At 39.9% G+C, this 13,915-nt stretch overlaps 1 long non-coding RNA gene and 1 other non-coding gene across 2 annotated transcripts; both read left to right on the top strand.

The window, feature by feature from the left end:
* Window positions 1-2,672: 2,672 nt before the first annotated feature.
* LOC147944591 (uncharacterized) lies at window positions 2,673-3,248 on the top strand. The gene is made up of 2 exons (XR_015557622.1): window positions 2,673-2,884; window positions 3,007-3,248. It is a non-coding gene; the product is annotated as an uncharacterized LOC147944591 (long non-coding RNA).
* Window positions 3,249-13,342: 10,094 nt separating this feature from the next.
* Window positions 13,343-13,449, top strand: LOC147944590 (small nucleolar RNA R71). Its single transcript, XR_015558739.1, has one exon. It is a non-coding gene; the product is annotated as a small nucleolar RNA R71 (small nucleolar RNA).
* Window positions 13,450-13,915: the final 466 nt, after the last annotated feature.

Raw genomic sequence — 13,915 nt, 5'->3', positions numbered from 1 at the left:
AAACAAAATCGAACCACTAATTTTTTGAGGTTTTTGAGAGTCACTAAGAATATATATACACAAATCGATGAACGGACAAAGTTTTTAGGGTTTTTGAGATATATCGAAAATATACACTTGATGTCGAAACAAATCTAAATTGGGTAGTTCTACTGATGTATTTCATTATTTTTTTTTCTTCAAGTGTCTTCATCTTTCAACTTGTTTATGTGATTTTTTAGTCTCTATGGCCTTAGGGAATGAATTTGGATATACCTTGTTCTTTTGGTTGTATGTTTATATGTGAGTCATGAACTGTCAATAATAATTACATGAACCTTCTATACTAAACATGAATCGTTTCATCCCAACATGTTTTAGATTTATCATGTATTTAGTCATATAAGAGACCATATATTATATATATATATATATTGTTAGTGTTTTATTAGATGTAGAATATCTATCTAGTGGTGAGTGTGTCTCTGTTGTAATAAATTTCATGTGTTGTAAGTGAAGTGAGTCATGATTGCACCTATTGTAACGGTCAATCAAATGTGTTTTTATCTTCTATAAGCTTTTTATATTTATGTGTAGTAGAGTATCTGCAAATTATGTTCAAGCTCAGAAGAAAAGACTATTACTGAATTTAAAAATGATGTTTGTATGATTGTTGAATTAAAGTTTAATCTTTTTAGCTATGGGGTTTAACACTCTTGGATCTCATATGTATGAGGAATCACATTACATGTATACGTAGAATATTCAACATTTGTATGTACTGATGGATTCATTTGTTATATCATTGGTTTATGAAATTTATAACTTTTTTGTTTTGTACTTATAATAATATTTTGACAAGTTTTTTCGTGGTAGGCGAGTCATGATGATTTTATTATAAGGATGGTTCTTAAATAGTTTTTAAGGGTAAATTGTTTCATCGTTCTTTCATCTATAAGTTTGTCTATGGCAAAATTAACTATCATTTTGTTCTATATGTAAGGGTAATTTTTTTTCTAAAATTTCTAATAAAAATCATCAATCAAGTAGTAACTCTATATCCAATTAAAGGTGATGGTAAAAGGTATATGTCACTACAACAAGGATCAATTACATAAATTATTCTGACTCAAAAGTTTGAATGATACTAATTTAATGATATTTAGATGATGTTTAAAGGTAAATTATTCATGGTTCTATCATCTATAAGCTTGCTTGATGGTAAATTCAACTTAATCATTTTATTTTATATGTAAGGATAATTGATGTTCCAAAATTGTTCAAAAATCATGAATCAAGTAAATGAACAACTCTATACCTAATTAATGTTGGTAGTATTTTCAAAAGATCATGAATCAATTGCATAAACCAATTTGACTCAAAAGTTTAAATGATAAAAATATGAATTACTTGCTATAATTATCAATACACAAATTATAATTTAACATCAGTAGTAATAACCAATGTCATTATTTATTTCTGTTGCAAAAATAAATCTTTTAGCATAGTTTTACAATAGTGATACGCATATATGAATTGAATTTTCATCATTCAGAGAATGATACAATTTAAAAAAAAAGTGACTGATGCTAATTAAAAACAAAGCCTTAGCTTTTAAAAGTAATGCAACTATTTACTTAATTTGTCTTATATTGCTTCCATTGATAAAAGACTTCATAATTTTCTTATATATAGTTATATTAGTGTTTTTCCATGATTAAAAAAACATTTAATAGGCAACTATTATCACAAAATTAATAATTTGCTTTTATATTAATTTCTAGAATTTAATAATATATATTTCTTAGAATTTAATTTAATATTCTTTCTATTTATACTAACTTCAATTATATATAATTAATATAGACACTTAAAATTACTTATAATAACAGCTGCAAATTTAACGTTATTTTAATGCATTGATGCAAATAGCCAAATACTAACATCATTTGTATTGATTGAATCAACTGATGCATATTAAAAAATATTTCAACCGGTGCAACCAGAGTCATTTATATAAGTGATGTAAAACTAATTTGCATCAATTCTAACTTATGCATATATAAAATGAGTGACACAAAACACCTTTTTTGTATTGTTTTTTGATTGTAGTTTTTCGATAATATTCTTGATCACAATTCTAATTTTTTAACTCTAACCGATAATGATAAGTTGTATATTTTTTACTTTGCATCTTGTTTATACAGTACAAAATATATCAACGATCTGGGATTGAATTAATGTAGGTCTATTGCAATGATTTCACACATTACTTTTAATCTCCCTCGAACGTTCAACATAAAGATGAATACAACTTTCATTATATGATATGTTTTTCTTTTTTTTTGGCAATTAATTCATTATATGATATGTTTAACTCCATATATAACAGAGATTGATATTTTGTACACATGCATTGTCTTACGAACAAATGATACTAATTCTCAATTGTTTTCATGGTGGCCATAGCCTTTGCCGTAGTCCTGGGCAATCGGTAGAAACCGAGAAAACCGAACCGAACAAACCGACAATTTTGGTTTTCGGTTGCTAACCGATTTACTGTTCTTAACCGATCGGCAAAATTATAAATTGATTTCGGTCTTCGGTTTATTCGGTTCGGCACACCAAAACCGATCGGTTTCTTCGGTTTAAGGAGACACATATAAAAATACAAAAACCCTAAAATTATACTCCTCTTATTTTTTTCTTCTCACGAGAGAAGAAGCTCTCTCTTCTCTTTCTCCTTCACCCTTCTTCTCCTTTACATAGATTATTATTCATCTTCTTCTTCCCCACCTCTTTGCTTATCTTCTTCTTACCTTCTCCTTATCCTCTCTCTCGTTGAGATGGTTCCCTAAGTTATTCCTCCTTCATTCCCTAATTGCAATTTTCAGATTTGTAACTAGTAAGTTCTTCCTCTTTATTAATAACTGATTATCTTGAAATTTCGATGCTTGTAAGCAGTATTGATGTCTGCTTCTCGTTAATCGGAGTCTTTTGATGTTTTGGGATTTGTTATGTTGATAGATCTGGTGGCTAGGAAGAGAGCAATGGCGGTGAGGGTGAGTGTAGAGCCGTCACAGATTTGATGGAGGTTTTTATTGCCTACGTAGTTGAGAAAGTTGTCTAAACTTTATTGTAATTCCGTTCATTTGGTGTTAAGTTCTCTCATTTTTTTTTTTTAAACCGGAATTGGTTTTCATTAATTCAAGTTTGGTACAGTAGGTAAGAAAAGTAAAGCTGATTTAGCTAACGCATCAGCTTTCTTATTCATGTCTCTTGGTACAAACACGAAGGAAACATAATCGAAACGAAGAGATAGATTGAGGATGTCGTGGTGAATCCCATGAAAGTCCTTGAAAGAAGCCTCCAAATTAAGCGCTTTGATCAACTGTAGTGAATATGAAGCGAAAGAAACTCGTTTCAAATCTAGCTCAAGAGCTTGGTGGATGGCGAGGAGTAGAGCCGATGCTTTGGCTATTAAAGGAGAAGCGATGTTTGAGGCCACAGATCCGGCTTTGATTTTCGATGATTGAGACCTGTCAAGAAAGATCCAGCCAAATCCAGCTTCCCTCGTCTCCTCTCGCCATGAACCGTCAGAGAAACATTGGATGGTATCCAAACGGAGATCTAGAGTTGCTCGGATCTGGTTTGATGGTTTCGGAGATGGTGTTTGGTCTTGGGCTGCAGACCAGTCTCGAGCTAAAACGATGGCGAGTGTTATAATTTCTGAGCAGGTGAAGAGGCAGATTTCAAAGATCTTCTTATTTCTCGAGTACCAATTAAACCACAAGATCAAGGGGCTAGATTCCCAGTTCCTACTCCACAGGGAGGTAAACAGATTAACTTGTTGATTACCTCAATTCCATGTTGAGTGGTCGTGAACAGTTCTGTGCGTGGTGGGGTTTTAAAAGGTGCTGATCTCCAGACTTCTGCTGCAAAGGGGCAGTGGAACAGTAAATGAATGACGGATTCGTCAGCATTGCAGTGTGGACAGGTAGCATCCGGATTGATTCCTCTGATTCACAGTTTTTGGCCAGTAGGAAGGGCGTTCCTCATAGCTTTCCAGGTTAGAAACCAGACTTTTGGTGGGCAGTGAAGGTTCCAGATGTTTTTATTCCAGTTGAAAGTTGGATTGGGAACCAGGAGGTTTGGTCTTCCTCTCTCTGAAGCCGCATGGTATCTCGTTTTGGCCGAGTATACACCCGATTTGGTAGGTAGCCAAGAGTACTGATCAGGGGCTCCTAGCTTGCTTGGACGAAGGATACAGATCTCATTCTTGTATTGAGGTATGATTGTTCGTATCTTCTCAATATCCCACTCTTTAGATGTCGAGCATATAAGCTCATCCACCTTCATATGTTGGCTTTGTTCTGTAGGAGGTCCATAAGGGATAACTGGTGATGAAAGCGATAACCATGGATCATTCCAAACTGAAGTTGTCGATCCCGACCCAATTGCTTTACCTAGAGTAGTTTTTAGGAGGTCTCTCCCAATATAAATACCACGTCAACCATGCGAAGCATTAGAGGAGACGGTACAATCCAGGAAAGAGCTTGCTTTGCAATACTTGCCAAGAAGGGTTTTAGCCAAAAGGCAGTCTGGTCTAGTAAGAATACGCCAACTCTCTTTTGCTAAGAGAGCATCGTTGAAGCAGGTGATATCCTTGAAGCCTAAGCCCCCATATCTCTTTGTCTTTGACATTTTATCCCAGGCAATCCATGACATTTTCCTTTTCTCTGCAGAAGAATCCCACCAGAACCGAGTGAGGGCTGATTGGATTCTCTTGCATAAAGACATCAAAAGCTTGAAGCATGACATGGTGTAGGTTGGCATGGCCGAGAGGACAGACTTCAACATAGTAGTCTTTCCCGCAATTGATAAGTGTTTTGATGACCAACTTACTGCCTTTTGACGTATTCTATCTACTATGAAATTGAATAGATCCTACTTTTTCCTGCCAAACATCTCAGGTAGGCCTAGATATTTCCCAAGACCTCCAGCTCTCTGAATTCCTAAAGTTTGTTGGGCCAGCGTCTTCACATCTTCAGGGGTCTTTGACGAAAAGGTAACTGCTGAATTGTCTTTATTAATCATCTGAACCGAGGCAACTCATACTTTCTCAATATGCTCATTAGAAGTTTACAGCTTTTGACATCTGATCTGCAGAAAAACATAGTATCGTCAGCGAAGAGGAGATGGTTTATTCGGGGGCAATCAATAGCAACACAGATCCCAAGTAGTTTATTCTCCTTCTGTGCATTTAGACAGAGGCCCAATAGGACCTCACCACACAGGATGAACAGATACGGAGATAGCAGATCCCCTTGTCTGATTCTTCTTTGGGGAACAACTGAGCCTTGGGCTGAGCCATTTAACAGATAGGAATAGGAAACTGTGGTCACACATTGCATAATCCATTATATCCACTTCCTATGGAAGCCCATCCTTTCCATGACCACTCTGATAAAATCCCACTCAATACGATCATAAGCCTTAGCCATATCTGATTTTACTGCCATGTAGCAACGTTTCTTTGCATCTGAGGTTTTTAGATAGTGCAAGATCTCATGAGTTATAAGGACATTATCAGTGATGGCTCTGATAGACAGGTTTTCACCCAGGGTATCAATTCCCTATGCAGTTGTAGTACAAAGGGTTATCAATCCAAATGGTTGTCTATTGCTAGCAGGAATGATATGATCAGAACAATACAAGTCAAGCCAAGCAGATAGTGTTTTTGTTCTAACAGTCCTAAAATAAATGAAAGACAAGAATATAAACAAGAAACCACACGGCCTAAGCACTCGTTGCAAGCAATCGAGTACATGATCGAGTGGGGTGATCGAGTAAGCAAATGAGATATGAACAGCTCGAGGTATCACTCGATACAGGTTATTGTGTACCTGATCGGGTAAGTAGTCGAGCAAGTAAAGAAAATGCAAACAATTAAAATACGAAAGCTCCTAAGGATGGGGTAATCGAATCCTAAGTATTCTTGACCAGTACAGATGCCTTACATGCCTCAAGCAATTATTTCCTAGACAATGAATCTCTAAAACTTTGTCACCACACTCTCGCACTAGCAACAATCAACCTTTATCAGTTCCCACACTCTCGCACTAGCAACATAATCAAGCAGGCATTAAGATCGATTCATTAGTATCAGTAAACTCAAACTCATCTAATCTCTTACTCAGAGTCAAGTAAACCTCTAGCATTGGTTAAATCAAGCATCTCATCTACTCCTCTCGGTCTGTAGCATTTGTAAACGCCCTAGATCTAATCTCAACCTCTCGGTCTGTTGACAGCATTAAGAACACCAACCTAGAAGGAAATCTATCGAAAATATACAATCAAACTAAGGCATCCTAACCGATCAAGAACATAAAATCATCTATCCCATCCCTAGAAACTTTACTACACTACTCGGACATAGCAACGAATAACAAAGCAACGAAAAAGAATGAAAATTGCATTGTATTAAAAGGTAAAGATAGAGTAGAAAGAGTACAAGATAGAAATCTAAGAAAAACTATAAAAACTATGAAAGAAAATGTAAAAACAAAAGGAAAACTGTTTGAGTCGCTCAGTTCTCTCACAGAAGCTCTCGCTATCTAGTTTGAGGGTCTGCGGCGTGCTCGTTTGCGAGCTAGGAGAGGAGGGGGTTTATATATGGAAACCCTTTTGACCTAGCTTCCCAGACTTGCCCGATGGTCTACTCGATGGGGTACACGAGGGTGAAGTCAGATTACTCCTCGGGTGGATCTTCGGGTTGTTCTTCATGCTTTTGGATCTTCCTCGATCGTGTTGGGGTTCGGACTTGTTCTTCCAGCTCGATGGCTCCTTCGGGTGCATGCTCGGGTTGTCCTTGTTTTCCCCATTTTTGGCTCTTTAACATCTGTTTTTATCCAAAACATGCAAATGCAGAAATGCAACACCCTAAATGGTCTAAAAGTGAATTCCTACAGTTAATGACCTAAAAATGCTAAGTTAGAGGTATGAACAATGCAAAATATGGACAAAAAAGGATGCTAAAAACATATAAATTAGAGAGTTATCAAACCCCCAAACTTAAATCTTGCTAGTCTCTAGCAAGGAAGTAAGAGGGTGTGGTTTGAAAGTGGGGACTCATAACCTTAATATGCTAAGCGAAGGATTCAAGCTATAGTCCTTAAAGATAGTTTAATGGTGCTAAGATCAATCAACATACTTACAAATATTTTTCTATGCTTATTACCATGCATCGATCTAGTTCAACCTCCAACTAAAGATAAAGAACATCTCTTTCACATTCAATAAGTGTTTGGCGAATTCTTGCAAATGGAAGGTGAATCAAGCTCTATCGGTTTCAAGGGTAAGACTTTTTGGTGAGGTGGTTTCAAACAAATTCTTTGGGTGGTTATCTCTCAAAGAAGGAATGCTAGACAGTTGTGAAAACTATCTAAGACTGAGAACAATTTGGGCATACAAAGCTTAACTCTTGATGATCTACCCTTTTCTCATTCACTTTTTTTTTTTATTTAAACCCCCTAGAATCAAACTACCCACATCCTTGATTTTAACTCTTTTTTTTTACTCCCTAAGATTTAGACTTTAAACTTCTAGCTTTTTTTTTTTTATTCTTTCTTTGCTAAACTCCTAATATGAATATATGTCTTTTCTTTCTTTCTAGGAGATTATAGCAAAATCTTTTCTCTCTTTTTTTTTATTTTTATTTTTTATTTAGAGACTTAGAGCTAATTTATTCTAACCTTAGGTACTTTTTTTTTTTTAATTCCACAACCCAACTCCAAATAAACATTCTAACCACCTATTTTTCAAAACCGAATCTATTAACCAGTTCAAATTCTAACTTAGCTAAATCAAGAGGCAGTTCTTTGTCGTTCTCAATACTCTCAAGGTTTCACAACCTATTGCACAATGAAAGAGGCCTCACTCAACAATTCACAACAAGGTTTGAAAGAAAGGTTTGGGTTCATGGATAGGACAAATGAATCGGGTTAAACGAAAAGATTGGTAAAATTGGAGTGCTAACCTGAGTTTAGAGTTACCATGAGTAAGTATTCAAGTTCCATAAGCAAGACAATTAAAGTTCAAATTAAATCCAATAATATAGAGATGTTCTAATGTTCAAGCAAGTGGAGGAAGCATTCAAACGACACAAGGGTTTAAGCAAAGATTTTCATTTTTTTCCAAAGATTGATCTAGCAATAATGAACTATGACTAATGGCTATAGCTTCAATCCTAAGGTTTGATTTTGAACAAGGTAGTTTTAATCATTGTCCCCTAAGATGCATATGCAACAATCCTATATGAAACAAACTAGACTCAATCCTAATATGTAAATGCAACTACACGAACACTTTTTTTTTTTTAATTTTTTTTTTTCAAATTATTTTGGATTTTTTTAATGCACATAGATGCAAACTCAAATGAATAAAACTAGCATGTAAAAATTTGAAATAATAAAAAGAAGAAAATAAAACACAAAGTTAAATACATTCTAGGACCCTCCCCCAAACTTAAATTACACAGTCCCTGTGTAAATAAACGTTAGAAAAAGAATCCAAGAATCACACAAAATGAATTAAACTAAATGCAATGGTATATACAAGGGTTGGATAAAATGGGTACCTCATGGGTTGAAGAAGAAGGAGGTTGCAGTAGCCTCCATACTCGCCAACGTGTAGCCAGGATCGTCTCCGGCTTCAGCAGGTGCCGGTGGTTGCTCGTCAGAGAGCTCAGAAATTTGCACAGACGACTTACTCTGACCAGAATCCGAGGGGTTGATCGAGGGTGGGATTGCGTAGCTCATCGGGTAGGGCATCGGGTAGTATGACGGAAATGGCGGAAGAGGTCCAGAATGATCACCCGTGTATCCACTCGTAGGGTGCATCGTGTACGGCATCGTGAATGGCATCTGATAAGGCGGAGGGAAAATACCTGCGTAATCACCCGATTGGATGCTCGATGGGTGCATCGGATAGTTCATCGTGTATCCCATCGGGTTGGGCGTCGGGTAAGCGTTAGAATGGCTTCTCCGCGATGCCTCAGGTCGGGTGATGTCCTCCTCAGCTTGGGGCTCATATGATGATGCTCTATGGGGTTCTTGAGGTGGCAGTCCTCGAATTCCTCCTAGCGGTCCGCTTCTCCCCATCCAAGTTAGTGCGTATGCCGAGGTAGGGGCTGAGGCACAGCTTGCCTTGTCTTGCAGCTCTTTGATCTGACCTCCCATTGCCTTCACCGAGCCGGTAAGATCTTTCACCTTCCTCACCAAATACTTGTTCATCTTCTTCATCCATCCGATCCTCTTGTGGGCTTCCCTCACTCCAACCGGTTGCTTTTGAGAGCACACATAATCTTCAAAATTGAAATCCTCCGAGCTATCTCCCTGTCTCTGCCCGGTTTCCTCTCTCTTCTCAGCTTCAGACTCCTCCTCCGAATTTTACAGCTCCTCCAAAGGTGGTGCGAAGTCAATGTTGTTTCTCAGCCGAACATTGGTGCATATGACATTAGATAGGACCATTTGGGCAGCTCTGGCGGTTGGATGGACGAACTTGAACAGCATCATGTCATTAGGCCTCTCCTGGGCCAAAAATCTCGCCAGCACGAGGTAGTCCACATCCAGCCATCTCGGTTCGTGCACTATTCCCTTCAAGGGAACATCGCATGCCACCAAAATCGGTGTAATCAGTCCTCCAATGGAGATCTCTCCGCCTCCTTCTCTTTTCTTCATTGCCCACGATTTCAGATAGAGGAATTGATCGAGTAGCACAAACACCATACTAGTATCCGCAACATCTCCAACTAGTGGTGTACCATCCCTAGCATTGTCCAAAACTCCACACAAAGAATTGTCCAGCAGCTGGAGCTCATGATCGTTCACATTCCCAGTCTCTTTTCTAGCAAAAAGAGTGCATGCAAGGGACTTGTGAAAATACCTCAAGACAGGGCTCCTTATTTGAGTGGATTTGGAGCTTGTGGACTTGTAGGAGAGCTTGTCTCCTATTGTCAGTCATAGGGACCTCATTTCCTCCTTGCTAACCTCCATTCCTTCTTCACTACCAGCTTTGAAGCTATATAGCTTCTCCATCTCCTTGAAAGTGAGCCGGTAATCCTTGTTCCTCACGAAGAAGGTGATGAACCTGATCCCCCCATCGGGTAGTAGGGTCGGGTGGTCCTCGAAATAATGCAGCTTCAAGGTTGAAAGGAAATGGACCGTCTCCTCCTCATATGCTTCAAGGTGGGCTCGCATCATATGGCCCAGGTGGCACATATCAAACAGAAACTCAACCTCTCTAGCGATGTCCAACTGCTTCATGGTCTCATGGTGAGGGTATCGGGTACCAATAAAGCTCATCTTCCGGAAAACTTTGAATAGTCTTGCCGGAGTGTCCACCTCCTTCTGCTTCAGCCTCCGCGAGGCTTGGCGTGTCCTCTCTCTCTGCTCCTCTTCTCTCGCTCGGTCCTCCTCCTCTGCCTGTTGATCCTCTTCCTCAACTGCTCTCTCAACTGACCTCTCAGCCTTCTCTGAAGCCGGTCTCTTCCCTCTTGCAACCGCAGCTCTGCTCCTTGATCGAGAGGTTTGGATCTCCCCTTGCTCTTCTCCTCCAGCATCAGAATCAACCTCTATGGGGTCGGTAAGGGTTCTTTTGGACGTAGACAGGTCCCAACGTCGAGGAGATCGGCGAACAACACTCGCCATTAGACTCGATGAGCGAACTCGGTGGCCTACTCGATCGGTTACTCGAGCATCAGGTCGGGTGGTGGATCGGGTTGAGCATCGGGTTGGGGAGGCAAAACGTCCAGCCAGCGGTTGGGATTATGGAACGTTTCCTCTCCCTTGAGACTCTCGAGCTTCGACGGCATCGCCTCCGGTTGTAGCAGCGGTGGAGGTTGATCTTCTTCCCTTCCTTTGGTAGGTTTTAGCGGTTGGCTCCATGTTTGAATCCTTGAGAAGAAGAAGGCTAAGTCTCGAGGTTAATAGGATTAGTCCCAAAGAAATCGAATAAAGCTTGAGATCGAGAGAGAATAGAAAGTATGGAAGCTAAAAGAACTTTAGGGTTTAGAGACAACTTATCGGTGATAATGAGGGAGAAGTGGTTCGACACCCTTAAATAGAGTATGGTTTGGTTGGTGGGCTTCGCCGAGAGTGGGCTTCCATGTGGAATTTGGACTCCACTCGCCACCCGAGCAAAGACACGATCAGGCGCGTCGAGTATGGTGTCGGGTTGACCCTCGTGTTCTTCAATTTTCCATTTTTTTTTTAATGAAAATTCAAAAATAAAAAAATAAGATAAAACAAATAAATCAAAACAAAACAAAAGATACCTTTGGGACTTCCTCCCAAGTGAGCTTGTTTAAAGTCACTAAGCTTGACTCTCCATGCTCCTTAAGCATGGGATCTATGTGGAAGAGGTTCTGGAATCCTCTCCACTGTAGCAGGCTGGTTCAACAGATTTTCCAGGTTTTGTCCAGGTTCTAAAGCAAATGTGGTGTTGACCTCTTCAAGATGTTGCACCTTCCTCTGTTTGGTCTTAGTAGAAAAAGCTTGACCATCAATGGTTGACCTCTTAATCCCTTTCTTCACATCAAATTCCATCTTGAAATGCTCACCATGCTCTATTCTGATCTTGCCTTGTTTCACCTCGATCACAGCACCAACTGTTGCCAAGAATGGTCTTCCTAGAATCAGTGGTTCGTCTGGTTCCTTGTCCATATCAAGGATCATGAAGTCAGTAGGAACTTCCACTCTTCCAATTCTGAGAGGTAGATTTTCCAGGATCCCAATCGGATGCCTCACTGTTCTATCAGCCAAAACCAAATACAGATTACTTGGTTTAAAATCAGTGAATCCCATCTTGTTGGCCACTGACAGCAGCATAATGCTAACTGAAGCTCCAAGGTCGCACACACAATTCTTGAAGATCCGAAGACCTATCGAGCATGGCAATGTGAAAGAGCCAGGATCTCCTAGTTTTTCCTCAATCCGAAGATCAGGATCCAAGCACACTTCACTCCTGAGAATCTCAAACCCAATTTCCTTGACAGCTTCCTTAACCTCGTTTTCCAGTCGAGCTGCCTCCTTGGCAGCTTCCTTCTGAAGCTCGTGTGGTGGCAAAAGCTTAGGTGGTGGAGCTTTACGCCTAGCCATTCGCTCTGCAAGCACCTCCAACTGGATGTCAAGTGCAGCATTGAATCTTTCCTCTAATTCCCCTTCTTTTGGTGCAGGTGGTTGAGGCTGATCTCTTGTTTCAACATCTACTCGATGCATCATCCGATCGCCATCATCGGGTAGGTGATCGGGTTCCACTTCGGGTTGTTCTTCAGTTTGTGATTCTCGAACCAGTGTTCGATCATCAACTCGATCAGTCTCCTCGGGTGAAGGCTCGGGTTCATACTCAGATATATAATACTTGGCCTCAATTTTCATTGGGTGTTCCACATCGTCCCCATCTTGATCATCACTGTCCCCAGTGATGTAATCCTCATAGTCATCATCAAGGAAGATGGCTTGAGCAGTTGCATAATCCTTGGGGTTTTTAACAGCCTTACCTGGGAGTTGGTTAATCTTTGGAGCAGGTTGGTTGTTGTGGTGGCCTTCCAGGTATCGAACCTTAGTGTTGAGCTATTCGTACTCTGCATTGAGATCATTGTATCCTGAGTCGATCTTATTGCTCATTTCTGCAAACCGTTTCGCGATGTCCATAGATGCTGAAGCCTGATTCTGAATCATTTGCTGAATTAGACCGCGTAACTCAGCTTCCTGTGATTGGTTCTGCTGGCCTTGATGTTGTTGGAATCCATGTGGTTGGTTGTAGTTTCCAGAGTACTGCTGCTTAGGTGCATAACCTTGATTGTACTGGACAAAAGGCTTCTATTGGACCTAGTTCCCTTGAACTGCAGATGGGTAAGTTTGGTCCTGAGGATTGGCAACATTCGGGTTCCGATAAGACACATTCGGATTCGGCTTGTAGTTGTTGTACCCCTTGTTGTAACCTCCTTGGTTGTTGATATGTTAACATCCTCTATCTGTATAGTCTCCCCATCTTGTTGTAGAAACTACTCTTCCTCTGATATAGCATGAACATGTTGATGCTGCTAGTTGAGTAATTTATCAAGCTTGTCATTGAGGGCTTTCATGTCCCTCTTGTACTTGGCATCTTTCTCTCCTGTAAATCGCACAGTGCGATCGTACTCCTCATTGTAGTTCCCATCAGATTGAGCCAAGTTCTCAACTAGGTCCCAACCTTCATCAACTTCCTTGTTGAGGAAGTTGCCATTACTTGCGTTGTCCAGCAACATCCGTATTTTGGGATCACTCCTCTGTAAAGTGTGCTCAGCAAAGAAGCATTGCTGAAGCAATGGTGTGGACATCTGGTAGTGTATCCCTTGAAACGTTCCCAATATTCACTGAACATTTCATTGTTCTTCTGAACAAAGCCGAAAATGTCTTTTCTCAGCCTTGCGGTTCTGGAGTTGGAGAAGAATTTGGCCAGGAATGCCTTCTTGCACGCTTCCCAAGTGGTGATGGACTCCTTAGGGAGTGATTTCTCCCAGATGTGTTCCTTGTCCCCCAAAGAAAATGGGAAAAGCCTGAGCTTGAATCCATCTTCACTGACTCCATTGATCTTAGTGAGGCTACAAAGCCTATCAAATTCATCCAGATGATCCAATGGGTCCTCCATTGGCAATCCATGAAACTTATTACTTTGTATCATCTGGATGAGACTACTCTTGATCTCAAAATTGTTGTTCTGCACAGCAGGTGGCACAATGCCTTTTCTTTGAGTGTGAGTAGAGGGAGCATCTCCTGTTCCTATATTGGTCCTTGCTTGAGGAGCTGGTGGACCGTTCTGATTATTCATCGTCTCCTCAATGATTGCTGGTTCCGGTTGAACTTGTTGTTGTCTGAGTAGCCTAGGTCTGTCG

This window comes from Camelina sativa, chromosome 5 (assembly GCF_030686135.1).
Source record: "Camelina sativa cultivar CO46 ecotype springtype chromosome 5, ASM3068613v1".
NCBI lineage: Eukaryota > Viridiplantae > Streptophyta > Magnoliopsida > Brassicales > Brassicaceae > Camelina > Camelina sativa.
This window is presented reverse-complemented; position numbering and strand designations above follow the sequence as displayed.